This window comes from Lactuca virosa, chromosome 3 (genome assembly GCF_052849685.1).
Source record: "Lactuca virosa cultivar CGN04683 chromosome 3, Lactuca_virosa_CGN04683_v6, whole genome shotgun sequence".
NCBI lineage: Eukaryota > Viridiplantae > Streptophyta > Magnoliopsida > Asterales > Asteraceae > Lactuca > Lactuca virosa.
The window spans coordinates 144,488,358-144,512,603 of record NC_136428.1 but is presented as its reverse complement, the minus strand read 5'-3'; positions in this window follow the sequence as shown (position 1 = coordinate 144,512,603).

The following is a 24,246-nucleotide window of genomic DNA, read 5'->3' as shown; positions in this document are numbered from 1 at the left end:
GTATTGGTTGCTAGTAATGACAGGGTGTTCTATGTTCATGTTCTTATCGTTGCTAGTTTCGTTTTCGTTGCTACCTTTGGGTCTATCTCGTTTCTGTTTGTTAGGTGTTCTAGTGTTCGTGTTCTTATCGTTGCTAGTTTCGTTTTCGTTGTTACCATTGGGTCTATCTCGTTTCTGCCTGTTATGTGTTCTTGGCGACACGAGGGTGCTGTTATAAGGCAAGGGAATTCGTAATATGAATTCTGCCAGGTCCTTTCACTATAGATGGATGTGACCTAACTGCACATACTTAGGATTTTAAAAGGTAATTGACTGTGGGGTTCTATCGTAATCAACATTCGGACTAGGGACAAGAAAGCGATGCGGGATCTCACGCGCTTAGTTTATGGAATCCTAACTATATACGATACTAACGTTCATAGGGAACCATCATGGTCCATTAGTGAGGATCCCTAGCTTCCAGTGATTTACAGGATTGGATCTAACGAGAAAATATTTTTTGGATTATATTTTTAATTGACAAAAACTTTTGTGATAGTTCGATGCTTAAGTTTATCGTGTAACGTACCAAAAGCCGCGGTAGGGTTCCTTGTCGTCAACTCCTGTCTAGTCGTCGACTCCTTCGTTAGTCATCCCTGTTGGACAATATCTCTTAAGATGTCCTGTTGCACCGCACTTGTGACAAGATGGACTTACTTCTGGGTTGGGAGTTGGGGTGACACATGGGGCCGGGGCCCTACAATAGCAGGAGGTGTGTCCCATCTTGTTGCATCTTCTTCAATGAAATTTACGACAGGCTCCCCAATGATGGTATTTGCACTTGTTGCAGGGTGGATGGTTCCCAAGGTATTGTTGTATCGATGTGGGAGGAGTAGGGTTGGTAGGGGTAGGGACTGATCCCGCTTGTTGCCTTTTAGTAAGCGTCTGAGTTGAACTTCCTTCTTTTTCGATTCCGATCATTCGTTTCTTGTTCTTAGATTTAGGTTTTTAAGTGCATTTATGAGTTGTCCTTCGTTGGTTTCCTTGGTTGTTGTTATGGTTGAAATTACTGATACTGCTTCCAACTTCGTTTGTGTTGTTGGCATTGAAGTATGCCATGGCGGCTGACACAACGGCTGTTACAGTGGCTTGGAAAGTGGCGAAGTCTATTTGTAGGACCGGTGCATAGTCGGGGTACTGGTTGTCTTTACGAGAAGACATGACTCTGTTGCACACGAAAGGTAAGCTCGTAAGTACTCGCAGTTAGTTTCAAATAATTTTACTCGTATAATCTTAACATACTGGTGTTAATTGTGTCAACCTACATCCCCATGATGCAATTATGGTGTTGAGTGGAAACATGTATTGTTTGCTGTAAAGTCCGTCAAAATAGCACGTAGCTAGCACTATAGTTAACGGATTCGGTTGTATGGATTCTTGGAGGATGTACTCCTCTTGATTTACTACTACTGGTTGTGATTAAGGGCATTATGGACCTAAGGCAAGTAGTGTGGTGATTCTCGTTTGGTGCACAAAGTCCTTGACCATTTCACTTGTATTAAGGGTGCCCTTTTTGTGTTCCTTACGCTGGTAAGGTTGTCCTAGCCTTGATTGCTATGAGTTGTGGTCTCCAAATGACCATTTGCTCTTTTAAAGAGTGCACACGGTCTACATAGTTTTTTGGTCCTCCTGGTGGGTTTCGTAAGGCATTTGGAATGGTGTTCTTGTTGTTTGTGGGGGATCGGATTTACACTGTTGCACACTGGGCTTTGCTTATGGTCTCCATTATGACAGAGGGTTGGAAACCGGGAGTCACTTTGGGTTACTTGTGGCCTAGACAGAGGTGATTCCTGATTTGTGAGGGTGTTGGCTATCAGAGTTCGGTGCACATCGGTTGTGGATCTGGTGTCTTACGTGAAGGTGCGCCCTAAATTGGATAGGAGCCAATTTCTCAACTTGTTTTTGCGTGGGTATCGTTTTTTTTCTAGGTATGTCTATTCCAGGAGTACCTATATGGGGTGTTTATGTATCTGGGAATAGAAAGGTGAAAGGGTCTTTGATCTACTATCAATTGGGTAGAGCTTCGCCAAGGGTTTCCTCGGCGCTTTTATCCTTGCTGGGGTTTTAGTCGGAATCCTCCCTTTCACAATTCATCTCTTGGTATTCCTTAGGATTCAGTTCTGGATTTTTCCTCATGGAATTCTTCTAGTCTCTCCTTGCCCTATCTATAATTTACCGTGACAGGGTAGTAGAAGTCTTGGCAAGGAATTTCAACTACTTGTTTGTGCGAGAATCGAGGTACGAGATATACGGGGAAAGTTTAGGTGTAGGAGGGGTTCATAGTGTCCTAAAATACTCCTATAGTATTTTAAACTTGATGTTCGATTCTAGTATTCTCTTGTACTCATAGTTGGTAGGTTTTAGGTTTGTTCCAACACCAACATCACTCCCAAGCACATGTTGGTCATATCTCAAATAAATATAGTTGATCAGGCTATATTGATCCCATATATGATTACATAACTGCCCATGTTTGACTGTAGTGTTCAACCTTTTAGTTACTTTTGTTTTCTTCTCGTTATGATACTGTGTTAGTAGATATTTATACTTTCATAAAATACTTATCTTTTTAAAGTATACTTTCAGGTAGAGTGTGTTTTAGTCCCATTGTATTTATAGTTGTATATCTTGTATGGCTAGATATACCAGTTCACTATAAACAATGCTCTGCTACCAATCTGTCACACCCCCGGACCAGATGGCAGAAAACGTCCGGAGGGGGGTGACTTTATTGTGCAGTATCATAACAATTGAATATAAATGAAACAGAGCAATCCAAACATCAAACATTGAGATAACAAACTTACCTTGTTACCTGCTTACTAGATCCCTGAGAATACAAGTCGTTTTGAAAAGCGTCAACTAAAAAGTTGGTGAGTTCATAAGCACTTTTGTACAAAATCGTTTACACTTGTTTAGAATCGTTCTTATCGTACTTTCAGAAAATCCGATATTTTCTATGAAATCGTTTGAAGTCTTGCCTTAAAAATCATGAATATGTGTGTGCATGTCATTACCTTTATTCATCCTTATAAGGAGTGATTTTGAAAAGTAGTGTGATTTGTAAAAGCGAGCTGTGTACGAGAATAGTCCTTTTGAATAGTAATAGTCAACCGTTTCCAGAAAAATCCCTTATTTTCAAAAAGAGAATATGGTTTAAAATCTTGTTCCTCTTATCGAGTAAAATTGAGTGTGCGTTCTAGTTTATCGTTATCGAAATTGTAGAAAATCGTTTTCTCCAGAAAATCCTATATTTCATGCTATAAAATATTCGTAAGTTCTAGTTCCAACTATGTATATGTGTGGGTTAATTTATCGTTTTCAAAATCGTTTACAAACGTTTTCCATAGAGTCCTACGCTTTTCAATTTGTAAAAATAGCAGTATTACGACTCTATACTTGTTAGGAGAAAGAATCAACATGGCAATTGTGGACATTCTATGCGATGAAAAAGGATAGTCAACGCAACAAATGCGGACCATCACTTATCACGTATAGAACGGTCAACAACAACGTGCCAAAAATTTATTTATGAGGTTTTTCCTTACATAAATTTCTAGATGACATAAAATATTCTAGTGAGTCGTTATAACCATACTAATCTGACGAAGTGCCTGTTTTGGCATTTCTCAGGCGCCCTCGGTTTGGAAAAGACATTTGTCACCCTAGACTGGCCTGTCTAGCTGTAGCGAACAGCGAAGGTGCGGGGTGTCAACCCCGTATAGATCTATCCACAAATTCCCGCTCTCCCTTCAGGAGACTCTGGCTATAACTCCTTACAGGACTTAGACGTACACTAATATTTTTATATTTAGGTACTTTTGAGATTTGTCTGACTAGAATATTAACAATCTTTTGAGCAATCGTTGGAGATCCATTATTTGTTAGATAAATAATGAAATTCGTACTTGTTGAATAAAAATATCGTTCTCGTTCCATATCGTTGATTGTGCTCGTTAACTAGGTGCTCGTGTTTGTTCCTTTTCGTTTATTGAAAAATAAGTCATTTTAGTCAAGAGAAAAAGTGTCAAGTTATAATTTGTATAGTTTTATAACTGTCGGTTATGACACGTATTTTCTGTTTTATGACATATAGAACATTACTTATGTTGTTGGAGGTTTTACGACAGCAGTTTATGACATGCAAATATCTCTGTCATAAAGGCCCTATATGTGTATTTTCTTGACACAAACTTTTATATTGAATATTTATAAAATACCCCCTGACAGTTTGCAAAATAGTCACAAAGTTCCCATTTTCGAAAATCACTAGAATAAGTGTCAACTTATCAAGGTTCCTTTTTATAAGTTTTATTTCTAGACATGAAAGCATAGATAAAGGGCTTAAGTTGGACATATCCAATAGTTGGGAGGCTCTTTTGTACACAAAGTATCTTCTGTTTCTTATGAAGTTGTGAAATCTTACGTTCATGAGGATATTACTAAAATAATAATTTAATAATATTACCACACACATACAAACATACGTATATACGCAAATATGCAAGTATTTAGGCAAGATTTGACTTGTACTCTCCCCCAAAAGCATTAAAATATTGAAAAAGGTGGGGTATGAAGCTCACCTTGAGTTGGTTGAGAAGTTGTTTGGAGTTATGGAGTGAAGATCTGAAGCTTAAACTTTTGGATGAGATGAAGAACTTCCCTGGGAGGGATGTTTTCCTAAGGATGATCATCACATATTATTATGAGCAAAATAATATGGATTCATCGTGCAATATTATAAAATATTAGATGAGTGGAGGAATTTACCTTAAAATTTCCCAGGAAGAAGTTGAGAAATTTCCTTTCAGCAAGATCCCCTGTTCTTGCTTGAAGATGAGTTTTTGACAGAAAATGGGAAAAATGTGGGAGAAGGTGAAGTCTAAACTCCTTACTGACGTTGCTTTGAGGATGAAAAGGGAGGGAATATTTGGTGCATGGGTATCTGGTGGTCAATGCATGGATATTTGGTGGGTAAAGCATGGAATACTGTGATTTGCATGGGAAATGAGAACTTCATCAAATCACAAAGTCAACCTCTTTGTCTTTATCTTGATTTAGGATAGGATCTTCCTAAATCCTAAACCTTTATTTTATGTAAATATAATTTAAATAATTAAATTTGGCATAAAATAAAGGTTTTAGGGGTCTTAGTTAAGAAAAACACGAGTTTGGTGGGATTCCCGACCTCAAAATACCCCAAAATGAAGAAAATGTCCGGAATAGTCCAAAATCCGGAGCTAAATGGTGAAATCCGGAGCCATTATGCGAATTCCGAAGCTGTAGTTAAATTTCCGGAGCATTTCTCAAAATTCCGGAGTCAACAAGAGGGTTCCGAAGTGTAATTCCTGTTGGCTCCTAAGAAGGTATTCCAGACTAAGAGAGTTCCGGACCAAGAGGTTCAGTAGCAAGAGGTTCAGGAGCAAGAGGTTCAGGAGCAAGATGTTCAGGAGCAAGAGGTTCAGGAGCAAGACGTTCAGGAGCAAGAGGTTCAGGAGCAAGACGTTCAGGAGCAAGAGGTTCAGGAGCAAGATGTTCAGGAGCAAGAGGTTCAGGAGCAAGATGTTCAGGAGCAAGAGGTTCAGGAGCAAGACGTTCAGGAGTAAGAGGTTCAGGAGCGAGATGTTCAGGAGCAAGAGATTCAGGAGCAAGATGTTTAGGAGCAAGACGTTCAGGAGCAAGACGTTCAGGAGCAAGAGGTTCAGGAGCAAGACATTCAGGAGCAAGAGGTTTCAGGAGCAAGATGTTCAGGAGCAAGAGGTTCAGGAGCAAGGCGTTCAGGAGCAAGAGGTTCAGGACCAAGAGGGTTCCGGACCAAGAGGGTCCTTTTGAGGTTCCTCTTCCGGTATTGAGCTGTTTTCAACAAAGGAAGGTGCTTAGAGAGATTTGAGAGAGATTTGAGATACGTGGAGAGATTTGGGAGAGATTTCACATTCTTGGAGAGATTTGGGAGAGATTTCACATACTTGGAGAGATTTCACATATGGGAGAGATTCCACATACTTGGAGAGATTTGGGAGAGATTTCACATGCTTGGAGAGAATTGGGAGAGATTTCACATACATGGAGAGAATTGGGAGATATTTCACATACTTGGAGGGAATTGGGAGAAATTTCACATACTCAGAGAGAATTGGGAGAGATTTCACATACTTGGAGAGTTTTCATTCTAACACTTCATGGCTCATTAGGAACTCATATTGTACACTTAGAAGTGTTAGCACAAGTCTCACAATAGTACTTGCTTACTTGAGGACGGAATTTCCTAGCCAAAAAGGCTAGTTGTGACATTTTCCCCAAAGTATTCCACCAACGAGCAGCACTACCCCTGAACTGACGTACTGCAAATGTGGTTTGTAACTTGCCTTGGCAACCACAAGTCATGAAAGCCAATTCCATTTCCGAGATCCAATCCATTACTCCGACAGGATCTTCTTTTCCAGTGAAGGTCGATGGCTTGCAAGTCATAAAGTCCTTATATTTGCACCCATTTCTCTCCACTCTATCCTCGTGGTTATTTCTCCCAACCACAAGCGGTTCACTATGACCAACCGATCTATTGTTGTTTCCTTCTTCAGATCGATCGTCATTCAATTCACGTTGTTCAATAGGAACTGAAGGTTCATCCCTGTTGTTCAGCAACATTTGCCTCAAATCCTCCCTCTGTTCAGCCATCATGGTCTGTATCATAGTTCGTACTCCAGCCATGGTGATGGGTTCGGGTGCAGCTCCTACTATAGGCACCTGTTCCACCACTTGAGGTTGAGGTTGTTGGTTTCTGTTTGCATTTCGCGCTCCACTTCGAGTTCTTGACATTATAATCTATATACCGAATAAGGCGAATTAAGGTCTTTATCCTCGATAGGTATTTAAATTCCCTTATCACTCCGAAACGTTTACATGTTAGTTCTAATCTCGTAATCATACGCTTAGAATCCTACACACATAAGGTTTCCAGATCCGGTCGACAACAAACCATAGATCCGAACAAATAATGGCATATATGGCAAACATATAGCATTTAGCACATAAAAGCATTTTAGGCACCTTTCCTAAAATAAACTAGTGCTCGTGTCTAAAATATGGTAGACACTCATCTCACAATCATCACTTAGCATTCTAAGTTTAAGTCTAGAAATCCTACAATTTCTTAGTTCGCTTAAACTAATGCTCTGATACCAACTGTGACATCCCCTAATTTCTCGGCCAGAAAAGACCGATTTAATTTATGCATTTTAAAATAAAATCAGAAAAATCTTTTTAAAAGATGGTGCGGAATTGGTCCCCAAAACAAAACATGATAAAAGTTTATCAAAACCTTTCTTTAAGAAATGTATAGTTTCATTTCATATCAAAACCTCGGGATGTCATGTTCCGATACAGATCAAAAGCATAAACAAGACATTATAAGCCGTACTACAGTTATTTACAACTACTGACCTATAATCAAAAATCTCTCATCGTCCTCCGACTATGCTCGGGGTCCACTACCTGTAACATAAAAAGTTGAGTGGGTCAGGCTTGGGAGCCTGGTGAGCATATAGGGTTTTCAACCCACAATAATAATAAACTTATTAAGTTCACCAATCAACATTAACCCTGATTACCCATTCCCGTTGTCCTCACTTTACGTCCCTAAACACGTATCACAAGGGACCTAGCCTAAGGAATATCATCGGGATGGACACTACTGCTAAGGGGACTCCTCAGCCATACATGTCCTAAAGGCAACCATGAGGGGGATGAAGTACGCCAGTAAACATTTAGTTCATCAACACCTACAAGTTGCGAACCTGCTAGTGTGCCACTGGGCTGTCTAGAAAGGTCCGTGGTCGTCATCTATACTCCGCTAGACGAGTACAACAACAACAACAACAACAACAACAACAACATCGATGCCTCTCACCATTTTAATACACATCGACTATTTCGTCTACCCATGTTCTACCCAACATATTCGTAGATAAAATACATATACAGTTTAAAACTTGTATAAAACATATGTTCAACAGTCACCTCAAATAAACACTTAATATAATTACACATAGCACGTATTTTATAGAAACTACTTCATATCTAGGTGTAAGATGAAAGTGACTACACATTCACATGATTTGATGATAATCGGGCAGTAATTCGTTTCCTAAAACGTTCGTTTCTAATAAAACCGGGAGTTTTATTTAGAAACCAGGCTTTGCAAGGGTCGGGCTTCGAAACCGAAAAGATAAATTTTCCGTGTCTTTGGGCACTTCGGGACGTGTTTCGGGTGTTATAATTGATACCGAGGCTTTGGGGGATGTTAGAATGAAAGAAATATTGAGAGAGGGGTGAAAAATGGAAATTTCTTAAAATTACCCGAGAAGGCTCGCAGCCTTCTATTTATAGGGGGAGGCTTCGGATGGTGAGTCAGCAGCGAGGACATGCGGCAGCAGCAGAGCGAAGGCGCGTAGGTGACTGGGACGTGGGTTGCGCATGCGAGGTTCTCGCTGGAGGCTCCTGATTGGACCGAGGTCTAGTCCGAGGAGGGGGTTCGTGGCACTTCCTGCGAAGATCGGACACGCGATAAAGGGCACGGGTCGGATTTTTAGTGGACCGAAGTTCGGATGCGAGGGTAGGCGAAACGTCTCGCCAGGTGGCCTTGGCTGACTCAGCAGTTCGGACACGTGGCACGTTTTGGGCGAGGGTGACGTGGCCGAAGTCCACCTATCCGGAATTTCTCGATTTTTGTGCAAAAACTTCTAAAATCCATAACTTTCGCATACGAGCTCCGTTTTTGACGTTCTTTATATGCACACGTAGGTAAAAGTACGCTCTACAAATTTTGTTTAGACTTCGTCGGCTAAATTTGACTTTAATTTTTATATTTTTATTTTTAACAGACCGGGACAGGAAATCCGTTAAAAATTCATAACTTCTTCATCCGACGTCCGTTTTCGTCTGTCTTTTTACCGTTGTACTACTATTGATGAGAGCTTCGATTCGCGTTTAGGTTGTGTCAGCTAAAAATCACTCGATCTAACATTCGAGTTTTTAGCTGTCTACTGCTAAGCTGAAACTTCGAAAAATCATAACTTCCTCATACGAAGTCAGATTTAGGCGTTCTTTTTATACATACTCTCGGTTTAATGAACACTACGAGTTTCGTTTAGATAACTAAGGCTTAAAAGTAGTTTATCAAAAACTCACTTTTTACGTCATTCGGCACCGTGCCGGTTTTGTCGTGAAACTTCGACAGGTCATAACTTCTTCGTTATAACTCGGATTTTGGTATTCTTTATATATCCATAATCCTTGTCACGACCACTACAACTTTCTTAATAGATATCGAATTTATCTAATATTTATTTTCGACGCTCATTTTTATTCTTAATTAATTAACTCCTAGTAATTAAGCATAAAACACATAAAACACATAATATTCACATAATTCCTTTTCATTTCTTCAAAATGAGTTACAAAGGTTAACCTAGACTATCACATTACTATTAATGCCTAGGGTAAAAACACGAGCGTTACACAAGAGTCTCGTCGGACATACACTTCTTCAGATTGGACACATGGAAAGTGGGGTGTATGTTGCTGAGTTCCTGTGGTAGTTGGAGTTTGTAAGCTACCGGGCCGATTCTAGCAAGAATCTCGAATGGACCGATGTACCTTGGATTTAGTTTTCCACGTTTTCTGAAACGTATCATTCCCTTCCATGGTGAGACCTGTAACAGAACACGGTCACCAAACTGGAATTCCAAGGGCTTTCGTCGCTTATCCGTATAACTCTTTTATCGGTCCCTAGATGCTTTCAGTCGTTCCCGAATTTGGATGATTTTCTCTGTTGTCTCCCTTATATACTCAGGGCCGGTGAGAGTGCTATGAGGAACTTGTCTCTTTGTGAAGGGTCCAGTTAATGGTTTGGTCTAGGCTTTAATTGTAATAGTTCAGTATGAGTCTTTAATGCATTTTTGTGGGTTGTTTAGGTGTTTACGGCCAGGAAGTGAGTTTACGGCCGTAAACCCAGTTTGCGGCCCAGACGGGTATATATAGTGGAGGTGTAGGTCTTTGTCTAGTTGTTGATGCCATAGTGTTTACAGTGTATCCCATCGAGTTGTACCAGACGTTTTTATGATATAAACGTGTGCAAGCTTGATTTCTTTTCTTCTTCTACTTCTATTGTGATTGTTTGTTGCTTGATCATAGGTAAAGATCCTTTTAAGGACCTGACAATTGGTATCAGAGCAAAAAAAACCGGTGTCAAAGCTTCATTCAATCGAGTTTTGGGCTGCTTAAACTGACATTCTTATTGTTCGATATTGGTTTTAGTGTTTTCGTGGTTAAAGGGACTGAATCTACTGCAAAAACGTGTTTTTGAAGACCATCTGGGAGTTTACTGCCAACCGTAAACCCTGTTTACGGCTGTAAACTCAAGAACTTGAACAACCGTAAACTGTGAATCTTCATTAACCGTAAACTAAGTCTCAATAACTGTAAACGCTTAAACCGTAAATGTCCAAACCGTAATCATCCAAACCGTAAAACCAGTTTACGGTCGCAAACACCTCAACCTTAAACCCAGTTTACGGTCGTAAACTCCTCAACCGTAAACCCAGTTTACGGTCGTAAACTCATTAACCGTAAACACAGTTTACGATCGTAATCTCATCATCATCAACCGTAAACTATTTTGTGACTTTAATTTGCTTTAATTTCAAATGGAATCTCAAAGTCAAAATCATTTTCACGAACTTGATACTGTCATGGGCACTACTATGCGTATTCCAAGATTAATGTCTGCAGATGGTTTTCCTGAGTGGAAGTACAGAATTGAAAAATACATTAAAATGAAGGATTTCAAAGTCTGGAGAAGCATTCTTAGAGGCCCTGTTAGAATCACTATGACAGTTGGAGGCCAAGTGATTGACAAAGCTGTTGAAAACTACACAGATGAAGAGTTTGAACAAGTGGAAGAACAGGAAAGGGCTTTAGCCACTCTAACCGTGGCATTATCTCCTGATATTGCTCAAGGTTTCCGAGAGTACACTTCAGCTAAAGATTTGTGGGAAGCCCTAATTGAGGTATATGAGGGCAATGAAGATATGAAGGAGAGTCGACAGGACATGTTGAGACAAAAGTTCAATATGTTCAACTACATTCCCGGAGAGACTCTTGAGGCACAGCTACAACGGTTCACAACTCTCACCACTGACATGAATATATCTGGGATTTTCTTGACCAAGTCAGAAATTAACAAGAAGCTTCTGAATGCTCTTCCTAGACCATGTGAACTCGTACTCTACTACAAATCTTGGAATCTCGTCCAACAATGCTCTCTCATCAATCATGACTTCCTCAGGTCAAGCTTTTGCTGCTCAACAACCTCAGATTCAGACCTTCGCTACTGCATCATCCATTCCTTATTCTCAAAACCAGCCATTTGTCACTCCACAAGCTGTCCCCCCTCCAAATGTGCCAGTTGTAGCCTCTTCCTCAAACACGAAAGACACTGATGAAAATCTGGCTCTAGCCACTGGGCTTGTTAACTGCTACAATGCCTTTGTAGCTGGAGATCTTCCACCTTAGTTGTCATATGCTGACCTGGATCAGATTCATCTAGAAGACGTGGAAGAGATGGACATTACATGGCAGATTGCTATGGCTGTTTTCAGGGCCAAGCAGTTTGCTAAGAAGACAGGGAAGAACAACTGGGGCATGAATGCTGACAAGAAGGTGTGATTCAACAAGGGCATGCTATGATGTTTCAACTGCCACGAGCCGGGTCATTTTGCTCGTGACTGTCCAAAGCCAGATCGTAGGATGAACAACAACAGGACCATGGTTGTAGTGGGAAATAATCGTGCAGGTGCTGCGGTCAATGGTGAAACTGCTATGGTCGCTCAGTCCTTTGACTGAGAGGACCAGATTCAAGTTTTGAATATTTCAGGGCCAGAAAACGCTCACCAAGCTCAAATTGGTGATGATCCCCTGAAGAATGATGCAGCTGATCCTGAAGCAGAAATGATGGAGCTGCAGTTTGCTCTGATGGTTTCTTCTACTTCCGAGCCCAGGAAAAGTGAGGTAAATCTACCGTCTTGCTCTCAGGCATGTAATGAATATGTTAAACTTCTTCATGATGAAATTAAATTATTACGTAGAGAAGTAGATGACCTTAGATATGAGGGCTATCAGCTTAGGAAAGGACAAAAACCCCTTAAGGCCCAATTAGAGACAAAAATAAAAGATTTTAAAAGAATTCAGACAGAATATAGTGAAAAATGTAAGCTTTATGATTATGTTAAGAGACAAAATGATGAGTTAATTACCGAGCTTGATACATTAAAAAGACAATTTGAAACTGCAAATTTTGATTTTAGAAAATTTGATGGATCAAGCTAGGTAGTTGCCAACATGATTGATCACTGCATGCAGTTCAAACGAAACCAACAAAAGGGTCTAGGATATGATAGTGTACCTCCTCCTTATAATCATACATATCAGTATCAACCCCTATCTAAGGATGAGATTGACAACGAACCATTTATGGTTTATGGCAAGCCGTCTGGTTTCGTTTCAGGCGGATTTATTAATGTTGAAAGTACTAACATTTCTACTTCCCCTGCAGATCAACCATTAGATCAGGCAAAGCGTGAAGCTGGAAAATCTGTTTCTGTTTCTGTTTCTAATTCTGATATTTTTGTTTCAAATGAAAAAGTTTTTGTTTCTGATGTTAAGACTGAAAATGTTTCGTGTGATGTTTCCACATCTACTACTGTTGAACTTAATTTCTTTGATATGTTTGATGAATTGTTTGGTAATTCTGATGCTTGTGATTCTCATGAAAACCCATCAATTCCACAAGTCACACCATCTAAGGCACCCTCACTTATCTCACAACCTATTTCTCATGCATGTTCTTCTGAGAAGAGTAAGAGTGTCTGTCAAGATAATAAATCTGAGAAATGCAGTACAAGTTTAAATAATAAACATATTTGTTTTAATTGTGGTGTTGGTGGTCATATAGCTAGGAATTGTCAAAATAGGATCTTTGTGAACTATATGTCACCAAGAGGAGAGAACGAATCTCGAGGAAGGTCTTTAATTAGAAAATCCTCAAGAACTCGTTCTAGAAATGATGATTGGAAAGATGATCGAAGCAGAAAAAGGGCTGTTTTTCAAAAGAATAAAAAGGTTTTTAATAACAAAGCTCTAAATAGTTTGCTAAAACCGAACAAGGCTCCGCCAAGATCGGCTTCGTCAAAAAGCAATTGTGGATCTTCAACCACTTCTGGTAGAACATCCAGAGGCTCAGTGCAAACTAATAAGAAACCTATTTCAAAACCACCTAAGAATGTTATAAAACCTAAATATCATTGGATGCCCAAATCAATTTCCAATCCATCATCACCATCCTCTGAAGTGATTAGGAATGAGGATCCTAATTTGAAAACATTAAAGGATAAATCAGAGAAAGCGAAAAGGAAACCCATGACAGTGATGACCTGGGTTCCCAAATCTAAATGATCCCGCTCATTTTGCAGGGACAGTTGCGGAGGAATGTCGCCCGTCCTTGGTACGTCGACATCGGCTGCTCCCGACATTTGACAGGAGACATCTCCCAATTGAGCGACATTCAATCTTTTAATGGGGGATATGTTTCCTTCGCGGGCGGAGATGGTGGCAAGATCACTCAGAGAGGAACCGTTACAAATGGAGTGCTAAGCTTTGAAAATGTCAACTTTACTCCCGAGTTAAAGCATAGCTTGTTGAGTGTTTCCCAAATTTGCGACAAAGGCTATTCTACCCATTTTACCGATAAAGAATGCATGATTCTCAAGCCAGGCATTGTCATCCCGGAAGAGTGGATTCTCGTCAAATCTAAGCGGGATGGGAATGCTTACATTATTGACATGAACAGTAACCTACCTGAACAAGTCACTTGCCTATTTTCAAAAGTGTCCGAACAAAATGCGATGCTGTGGCACCGACGACTCGGTCATGCTAATGCAAAAAACCTGAATCGCCTTGCTAAGAATGAGATGGTCTGAGGCTTGCCTGTCAGAGACTTAATTACATTTGAGAAGTGTGTGTCTTGTGCCTAAGGAAAACATCATAGAAAACCACACCTACCAAAGCAAGTTAACTCAATCAGTCAGGTGCTCCAATTATTGCATATGGAGTTATTTGGTCCGGTCAACGTCCTGAGCATCAACAGAAGCTCGTACTGTCTAGTTGTGATCGATGATTTCTCTCGTTTTACGTGGGTCTTCTTTTTATCCAACAAAGCTGGGGTTGCTGATCTGATAAAGAAGTTCATTGTGATGATTGAGAATCAAACCAACAACCAGGTGAAGGCGCTTCGTACTGACAATGGCACTGAGTTCAAGAATGCGGTTCTTGACCATTTTTGCGCAGAAAAGGGGATCATGCGTCAATACAACTCTGCTCACACGCCTCAACAAAATGGTGTTGCTGAAAGGAGAAATAGAACTTTAAAAGACGCTGCAAGGATAATGCTTTGTGATTCTAAATTACCTGTTTTCTTTTGGGCCGAGGCGATTAACACTGCTTGCTACGTGCAGAATCGTGTTCTAATCAATAAAGCTCAGATGAAGACACCGTACGAGATTCTCTATGGACACAAGCCTTCAGTAAGCCATTTCCGTGTTTTTGAATGCCCTTGCACCCTTCTTCACTTGGAATCCAACCCTAAATTCATTGCTAAAGCCGATGATTGTTATTTCATAGGATATGCTGCGCGCACTGCGTATAGGGTTTACAACAAGAAGACTAAGCAGATTGTCGAATCCTATGACGTGCGCTGGTTGGAGGAGAATGAAACAGACGCTCGAGTGGGTCCTGACTGGTTATTTGATTACACATCGCTTTTCAAATCCTTAAATGTGTCTTCAGATGGCTCAAATGGATCCTCTTCTGGTTCGAAGATTGTTTCTGAAGACGAAGACGAAGAAGTTGTTTACAGACCTCCAACGGTTGAGGGGGAGTCCTCTGCTCCATCTGAGGGGGAGTCCTCTGCTCCACCTGAGGGGGAGTCATCTGATCGACTTGATAGTCCAGAGTCTAAAGTTCAAAATGGAACTCCTGATGCTGATGCTACACCTCTTACCCATGTTGAAAGAGAGTTCATATCTAGAGATGCTTCCGCTGTCACTCCAACTTTTATGGAACTACTCTTTCCTGAAGAAATTGCTAATGAGTTTGTAGCAGATTCATCTAATGTGGATCAATCAGCAAATGATGGAGGCTTCAACATCCACACTCTTCCTGTTTCACTCAATGATATCAGCCAAGATATACCTTCAAGAATTCAACGCGATCATCCGATCGACAACGTCATTGGCCAGCTGGGTGACGGAGTTAAAACCAAAAGTCAGAGTGGAGATGTCAATGCATGTCTTTATTCTTGCTTTATATCTCAAATAGAGCCCAAGAACGTTGACATGGCTTTAATTGAGCCCAGCTGGGTAGATGCGATGCATGAAGAGCTAAATCAGTTTGAAAAGCTCGGGGTTTGGAAATTGGTTGAGTTACCAAAGGGCAAAAGGTCTCTTGAAACGCGTTGGGTCTATCGTAACAAGCAGGACGATTCTGGTATAATAGTGCGCAATAAAGCAAGGTTGGTGGTTCACGGGTTTCGACAAGTTGAGGGTCTTGATCATAATGAGGTTTACGCACCAGTTGCTCGATTGGAGGCTATTCGTATCTTTCTCGCATATGCTTCCTACATGAACTTTACGGTCTACCAAATGGATGTTAAGACTGCCTTCTTGTATGGCAAGGTGAAGGAAGAAATCTACGTTGATCAACCCCCTAGGTTCGTTAACTCAAAGTTTCCTCATCATGTCTACAAGTTGGACAAGGCGTTGTATGGGTTACATCAAGGTCCTCGAGCATGGTATGCGACTCTAACAAAGCACTTGCTCGAGCATGGATACTCTCGCGGCACTATTGATCAAACTTTATTCATCAAGCATGTTGGTAATGATCAGATTCTAGTCCAGATCTACGTCGACGACATTATCTTCGGGGCTACTAGTCCACAGTTATGCAAAGAGTTTGAAGGCGTAATGAAAAAGCGGTTTGAGATGAGTTCACTGGGTGAAATGACCATGTTTCTGGGGCTTCAGGTCAAACAAAATTCAACCGGAATCCTGCTACATCAAGCTAAGTATGTGGAGGATATTCTTGAGAAGTTCGGATTTCAAGACGTAAAACCTGCATCGACACCAATGGCTGAAAGACACCTGCTGAATTCAGATATTGATGGCGAATCCATAGATCGGACACACTACAGATCGATGATCGGATCGTTGATGTATCTTACTGCAAGTCGTCCCGACATCATGTTTGCAGTTTGTCAATTCGCTCGCTATCAGGCTAATCCTAAACTTTCACATCTTACTGTTGTCAAAAGGATTTTTCGGTATATCAAAGGCAACCCAAAATTGGCTCTTTGGTATCCGAAGAATTCTGAATTTGATTTATATGCTTTTGCTGACAGTAATTACGGAGGCTGTGAGCTTGACAGGAAATCCACCTCAGGAGGGTGCCAATTCCTTGGAGATAGGCTGGTGTCGTGGCAGTGCAAGAAACAGCATACCGTCTCTACCTCAACAGCAGAAGCGGAATACATTGCTGCATCTGCTTGCTGTTCTCAAGTTATCTGGATCCAACATCAGCTGTTGGACTACGGTTTGAATTATCTAGAAACCCCCATTCACTGTGATAATGAGGCCGCAATTCAAATTACTAAAAATCCTGTCCAACATTCCAAAACCAAGTACATTGATATCAAAATTCATTTTATCAGAGATTGTATTTATATAGCGCTCGCTCATCCGGCTAGAACAGGTTCCCACTGCCAATAATGTGGCGGATATGTTCAACAAGCCTTTTAACAAAGCTCGATTTGATGTGGTTGTGGGATTTTTGAAAAAGATTCGTTTTGAGGATTAAATTTTTGTTATTGATTAGGTTAGTTTAAATTTGCGCATTTTAGTAATTTCATTCTCACCCATGCACAAATTTAGGGGGAGAAATAAACAAAAACCAAAAAAAAAAATTTTAAAAATTAAAAAAATCCAAAAACATCTTGTTTCTGTTTTATTTTTTTCAGAAAACATTCAAAAATCCAAAAACATTAAAAATTCAGAAAAATCAAAAATATTGTCGCTTACAGTTTTGCTTGTTGATGTAGGTAGTACTGGGAAGTGATATCATCAAGTGATAACCGGCAATCTGAGTCTACGTAATGTACCCAAAATTTAATTGTCTATGCTCTGGGTTTGATGCGTTGGTAAGCACGAAAGATTCTAAATGGACATGACTAGGCAGAGTTGAACTTAAGGAATTCATAGACTTGACAAATCTTGACCTAGTTAGATCCGTTTAGCCTGGCAATACGACGCTTGGATAGGTTGAGCGGGGAGATAAATATGGGAATCTACTGGTCACATTAAAAGAACCTGTATCTGGAACCGTGGATTAACTTTTCCTCGATGTGCGGATTTTGTCCTTAATTCCGGTATTGATGGGGTGACTGGTGAATTCCGATAAATTAGGTCTGTAGAAAATTGTTTTCTCTCTTTCTATCTGTTAGTCATATGTTGCTTCCTTTGCGTGATCGAGAGATCCGACCTGGACTGTAACATATGAAACTCTATTTCTCTGCATCCTCTATCTATGCAATTATTTCTATCTGTTAGCCATATACTGTCTCCTTTGCGTGACTCACAATCCGACCTGGTACACAGTATATGCACCATTCTACTTCTCAATCCCTCTAAAACTTCGGTTAGTCATATGTTTCACCCTCTGCGTGATTGGAAGAGATCCGACCTGGGTGTATAGCATATGCATTCTAAATCTATCTTCTCTCTTAATAATTGTCTGCTCACCCGATGTAAGGAGTATTCTGGAAGTCCTTGATTACTGGAGCATATCAGGAAGCGGGAACCATGTTCTAGTACAATTAAAATTGAACACTTACAAATTGTCTATAGATCTTGCTGCTCAATTTAGGTGGACAACAATATCCCTGTTCGTCGTCAGCTGAATGTTCCTTAAGAAATATTATCTAGGAACTTAGGATCACTTTGTCTTGTAACTAATGGTATGTCCTAATTCTGTCACAATTTTTCGTGTTTAAGTGGACCACAATACCGGCGATCGACCAGACAAAGACGTGAAGATAAAAGGTACCGACAAGTGGATTAAGGCTGTCCAACAACTTTGATCCCAGTATCACAAGATAATTTTCAGTGATTTTTGAGATAAATTTTGTCTATGTTTATTCTTATTTTATTTTTATTTTTATTTTTATTTTAATTTATTTTTATAATTGTCAAAAATTTAATTTTTAAATTTTTTTTAATTCTTAAATTTTAGAAATTAGTTTATTTTATTTTTAGTTTAATTTTAATTTTACTTTAATTTTAAAATCATCAAAAAGTTTTATTTTTGAAAATTTAATTGGGATTTGGACTGTGCCTTATACTGTGTGGGAGACAGGTAAATATTCAAAGGAGGTATAAAAGGTGGAGTTTACTGCTGTAAACCCTTTTCCACCTCACTTTTCATCTTCCCAGCCGCAAACTCTCTCCACTTTCTCTCATCCTCGAAATTTTTTTGTGAGATTTTGCAAAATCGTTTAGTCCACATCAAAGGTATGCTAAAACCGACTGAGGATATGTGGTTTGTTCATCGATTCGACTGAAACTGGAGGATTAATCGAGGTTTTTGTGTTCGTCGGCGTTTACGGTTTAGGGAGGGTTTACGGTTGAGCTTACGACCGTAAACGGTCTGGGCTTACGGTCTGGAAGTTTACGACCATAAACTCCCTTTGAGTTTACGACCGTAAACTCAGTTTGCGGTCAGGAGACCAATACAATGGGTTTACGACCGTAAACCCAATTTGGACCGTAAACTCAATTTTGACCAGCGTTGACCGTAAACTCACTTTGGACCCTAAACTCAATTTTGACCATGTTTGACCGTAAACTCCAAATTTTTGATCAAAATAATTTTTTAAGGCCAAAAATGAAATTGATTAATTAAGAAAACTTAAAGCTTTAATTGTTTAAATACTTCGTTTTCTTACTTAGTCTGGTTTAGTGCAGATCAATGGCAAGTCTTAAGTTTGCTGACATGCATAACTTGGCAATTGTACTGGATGACCCTCCTACTGCTCATGGAGATTTCAGATCGATGATATACAGACTGAGAGAATGCTGCCTGGCCTTTGCCATTACTGTGAATCCAGTCATCTATCAAAAGATTATCAGGGAGTTCTAGCAGACTGCCAAGATGAGATCAGACAAAGGGGCAGTTACCATTGAAGCTATTGTGAAAGGATGCAAGATTACGATCAATGACCAGTTCATCAGAGAAACATTGCTGATCAATGATCAACCCGATTTTCCTACTGAAATCGGGATTGATGATGTACAAAAGATTCTCAAGAAGATGGGGTATGAAGGCATCTACCCTCCCACGGTGAAAAAGCTTATGCCACCCTACTAGAGATTTTTGCCGCATGTGTTCGTGAGCTGCATCTCGGGCAGAAGATCAGGTGCTGATGAAATCTCACTCAGGAACACAGGGGCAATTGTTTCACTGGCTGCTGGTATCAAATTCAATTTCTCAAAGTTCATATTGGATGAGTTCTTGGTAAACATCAACACTATAAGCCGGGAGATGCCTTCTTACTGTACCCTAGGTTTATTCAGATGTTCATTGACACTCAATTTCCTGAGATGGTCAAAGAAGGAGACACACTGGATATAAAGTCGTTAGGCCCACACACGATTGGTCTCATTAAGCAAAATCGAAAGGGCAAAGTCGTCTTCCAAGGATTACATCCTCTTGTGAAATTCGGAAAATTTGCTGAGATAAATGAATCTTCCGAATCTCATGGAACGTCTGACAAGGTGTCATCTGAGCCTACCTCCTCTAAGAGAGTCATTTCGGAAGATGATGTCATTACAGTGTCAGATCGTGCTGAAGAAGAAGAAACTCTTGCTACTCATGCTCAAGTAGTTGAAGAACATGAGCTGACATCTGTTCACATTCAAAGTAATTATGATGAGGAGTCTTCAAGGGGTAGAACAGAATCTGAGATGTATGAAGACCTTGATCTTACCGGTTTCGATAACGATGAGATCCCTCTCAACTTCGGTAGTAATGAAGACTTCATGACCGGTGTAAACCTTAACACGCTGCTTGACAATATCAATGAAGTTGCTCATCCAGCAACAGAGATAAGGGAAAATGAAGACATTGTCGAAGCCACGCCTCCTCCCAGCAATCCAACGGCGGAAATAATAACTCCTATGGTAATAGTAACAGGGACTCCTCCCCTTGATATTGTTCTACCTACATCTGAGCCATTGGAAAGTGATCGCACAACTACACAAGCCTCTCAACCTCCATCAAAAAGACGAAGACTTGACCCTAGACAGGGAATTCCTGATTTGGGTGTACTTCAAATATTTACAACTCCACCAACAACAACTCCTGTTATCGTTTCATCCGAACCTGTCAGTGAAGGTCCTAGTACCTTCTATGAAGCTGGTGGCTCTTCCTTCCCCACGGGTCTCTCTCCTCCCAGGCCAGAGCATGATGCTGCTTCTTTGAGGTTAGCCAGGCATTTGGCCGAAGAACAATTCACAACGCCTCCCTCACGTGGCAAATGAATTTCTATTGGGGGTGGCAGCTCAGGAGAAGAGAATCCTTCAATACTTGGACTTCAGAAGGAGATCGATGCTCTGAATCAGAAAAATATTGATTTAGATCAGAAAAATATTGAGCTAGATATCAAGGTTGCAGACCTTCAGACTGAAAATGCAAAGCTCAATATTCGAGTGGCCGAACTTATTGAAGATAAAGCTCTGAAGTCGAAGCAAATTACTGATCTTCAGACACATTTCGGCTTGTTGACCGCCAGCTACTACGATCTTAAGAAGAAGTTGGAAGAAGATTTTGGCGACAAATTCAAGTCATCTGTTGATGAGCCAAAGATCTATCTTCCTGATCAAGATGCTCCCATAGTTCCACAACCTACAAGAACGACCACCGTTGTTGACCATTTTGAAAAGGAACCGGCTCAGGCTCCGAGTGTAATGGCATTGAAACGTCCTAAATTGGCCAAGTCAGCTGAAAAGGGTCAATTTCTATTCAAAAGGAGCGCAGATCATCATGCTCCCTGGGATCAATCAAAGATCATCGTTACGGATCTGGGAGAACATCGTTTCAGAGACGTTTATGGTGATAGGTCAGGAATCATTTCGTGGGGATTCCATGACATTATGAACATGTGGATGGTGAGAAGAAAGAGCGGCAATACTGAAATGTACAAAGATGCTCACGATTTTCACTCTTTACTAGGGTTGATCTTACGGAGCTGTCTAATGCTCCTTTCTCAAATCCATCAAACAATCCCATGGCGACTCAGTTTAAATCATTTTTGGAAAATCAAGTAGCTAATGGCTTCCCTTTAATGAAGACTGCAGAGTCTATCATCAAGATTTACCCTAGCGTCATTGATCGTAAAACAAGTCAGCCACTTCGGTCAGTGATGTCGCCCGCTACCGCTCAAGTAAAGCAGATTCCCGTTCTTCAAAATTATCCAGATGGATCTCTCGCATCCATGCAATACTGGGTGTTTGATGAATCTACAGCTGCTGCTGTCATCAAGCTTAAAGACGATTGTATCCGCTTGTATGACAAGAGGGATTTGCTTCAATTTGGTAAGTGAGATATACATCAGCTCTCCATTCATCAGATAAAGGTGGCTGAAGACATTTTTGAGTCCGTTGCAAAGGAGTACACTTCGATGGTTGCTGAGATTATCGAGAATGAGATGTGGAACGGAGCTATGGGAAAATCTGATGTGCTGGTGGTCGACAAAAACTGAGTCCAAGCTAGCACCAAACCAAGGGGGAGATTGAAGGGTCCAGTTAATGGTTTGGTGTAGGCTTTAATTGTAATAGTTAAGTATGAGTCTTTAATGCATTTTTGGGGGTTGTTTAGATGTTTACGGCCAGGAAGTGAGTTTACGGCCGTAAACCCAGTTTGCGGCCCAGACGGGTATATATAGTGGAGGTGTAGGTCTTTGTCTAGTTGTTGATGCCATAGTGTTTACAGTGTATTCCATCGAGTTGTACCAGATGTTTTTATGATATAAACGTGTGCAAGCTTGATTTCTTTTCTTCTTCTACTTCTATTGTGATTGTTTGTTGCTTGATCATTGGTAAAGATCCATTTAAGGCCCTAACACTTTGCTAGCTGTGTGTCACCCACTTCAGCCCAGCACAGAGGTGATCTACACTTTCGTCCGTAGAGGGCTTTGAATAGCACGACTTTGATGCTAGTATGATAGTTGTTCTTGTATGAGAATTCGATGAGTGGTAAATGGTTATCCCAAGCTTTACCAAAGTCTATCATAAAAGATATCAACATGTCTTCTAGCGTCTGAATGGTTCTCTCGCTTTGCCCGTCAGTTTGAGGATGGTATGCTGTACTCATGTTGAGTTTGGTTCCCAAGGACTTTTGTAGTGATTGCCAAAACCATAAGGTAAATATAATATCTCTGTCAGAGATAATGGATATTGGCATACCATGCAATCATACGATCTATTTAATGTACGTCCTGGTTAGCTTCTCCATTTTGTCGGTCTCTTTATTGGTAGGAAGTGCACATATTTGGTTAATCTGTCAATGATCACCCAAATGGTGTCAAGACCACCCGTCGATTTGGGCAGTTTGGTTATGAAATCCATGGTTATCCGCTCCCACTTTCACTCGGGTATATCTGGTTATTGTAGTAAACCCGAGGGCTTATGGTATTCTACCTTGACCTTGGCGCATGTCAGGAACTTGCCCACATAGGTAGCGATTTCTGCCTTCATGTTTGGCCAGCAATAAAGTTTCTTGAGGTCCAGGTACATCTTGTCTGAACCGGGATGAACAGAGTATATGTTCTTGTGAGCCTCGTTCATGACAACGTCTCTGTACCCACCAAACTTTGGTGTCCAGATCTGATTCATGAAATAACAAACTCCATCACTCTTGACTTCCAAGTTTTTATCCATTCCTCTCAAGGCTTCACCTGCCACATTCTCAGGTTTCAAGGCTTCCAGCTGAGCCTCTTTGATCTACGTGGACAAGTGTGAATGGATGGTCATGGTTAATGACTTTACTCGGCGGCACGAGTGCTCTTTTTGACTGAGGGCATCTGCTACTACATTGGCCTTGCCTGGATGATAGCGAATCTTGCATTCGTAATCATTTAGTAGCTCTACCCATCGTCGTTGCCTCATGTTAAGTTCCTTTTGATCGAAGATGAGCTGGATACTCTTATGATCCGTGAAGATTGTGCACGTCGTACCATAAAGGTATTGTCTCCAGATCTTCAGAGCAAATAATATTGCTCCCAGCTCGAGGTCATGTGTGGCATAGTTGACCTCGTGAGTCTTAAGCTGTCTCGAGGCATAGGAAATGACCTTTCCTCATTGCATAAGTACACAGTCTAGACTTTGCTTGGATGCATCGCAGTCAACCACAAATCTTCTGTCCCTTCTAGGAGGGACAAGATCGAGGCGTTGCATAGGGCTTGATTTAGTGTTTAGAACACAGTTTCTTGTTTCTCCTCACAGTTGAAGGTTACACCTTTTTGAGTCAAGGTGGTGAGTGGCTTTGCGATCTTTGAAAAGTTTTGTATGAACCTTCTGTAGTAGCCAACAAGGCCTAAGAATTGACGAATTTTAGTTGGTGTTCCTGGTGTTGCCCAGTTTTCGATTGCCTTGATTTTGTAGGGATCTACGTGTATCCCTTCCTCGCTGACCACGTGACCTAGGTGCTGACTGTGTTCTTCCTTACTTCATGAGTAAACTAGTATGTCATCTATGAATACTATCACGAATTTGTCTAATTAAGGTCTACATACACGATTCATCAGGTCCATGAACACCGCAGGTGCATTTGTTAATCTGAAGGGCATTACTACGAATTTGTAGTGACCGTAGCGAGTTCTAAATGCGATTTTGGGAATATCTTCCTCCTGGGCTCGTAACTGATGGTACCCGGATCTTAGATCGATCTTTAAGAAGTAGCTTGATCCTTGTAGTTGGTCGAAGAGGTCGTCGATTCCATGTAAAGGGTATCAGTTTTTAATGGTGAGTTTATTTAGTTCGCGGTAGTCTA